Genomic DNA, 1,037 nt, shown 5'->3' on the forward strand with positions numbered 1-1,037 from the left:
TTCATCAGTGATCGAACGTAGCGCATCCAATATGGCTGGCCTTCTCCGAGCCTTATAATCTCTATTCAACTTGGTGATCTGAAGATAGGGAAATTGGTGAAACAAAGAAAAAGGAAAATTGGTGAATGAGCGAAGCTTATAATAACCTACCACCTTGTCCCTCTCAATCCAACTGAACTCCCAAGGAGAGCAAATTGAAAAACCCTCGGAAAGAAGATTTACTATCTTATTATCACCAAAACCAGTGATGTATGGACCTTCAAGGATGACCGGTAAACATTCCAGTGAATGTCGTTAGATTTGCGTGCGGTGCGATTCGTCGAATCATGAAAATTGACATCTCGCATGATCCCATTTTATTATTTCACTCAACTTATTTTAAGTCGATCGCACTTCCACTGTCTTCACCGAAATCAAATCTCATATTCTTCCATGTTACCACACGATCCCGTTTAAGACAAATTAGTCATTCAAGTAACCAGACTTCAAAAAGATGGGAGAACTTCACGTTCAATTGCCCAAGTTCTTTGGAGATATTAATGGTAGAGGTTGTTACTTTGTAATAGACTGCAGTTGCGAAGAAAATATGGTGTCAAAAAGAATGGCATAATTATTTGTTCTCGATATGGATTGGTATTCGTATGGTGATCCGATTGAGTGGTTTAACAACCGAGAAATAATTACTCGGATTGGTGGTTGCAGATTTTTATTGTCTATCGGTAACTATTATTCTAACTCAAATTTTCATGAAGTTTTTGACATAGGTTTGTGCTATATCGTGTTAGTAAGTCCTTGGCTATCTGATCTTCACTCCATTAGCAATCGTCATGACAATGTTTATGAATTTATATGGGAAGAAACAAAAATCATGCTAATACCGGGAAAACGACTTTCAAGTGAATCGAAGGATGTAGCTTTTAAAAGCGCACTAATTGCAACCTGTTAGGCTGGGTTTCACGACAATCTTGGAGAGGTTGAACACGATATCGACACTAATGTTCAGTCAAATAATCAAGTGTCTGATAACGATGAAATGT

The sequence above is a fragment of the Papaver somniferum genome, chromosome 1 (assembly GCF_003573695.1).
Source record: "Papaver somniferum cultivar HN1 chromosome 1, ASM357369v1, whole genome shotgun sequence".
NCBI lineage: Eukaryota > Viridiplantae > Streptophyta > Magnoliopsida > Ranunculales > Papaveraceae > Papaver > Papaver somniferum.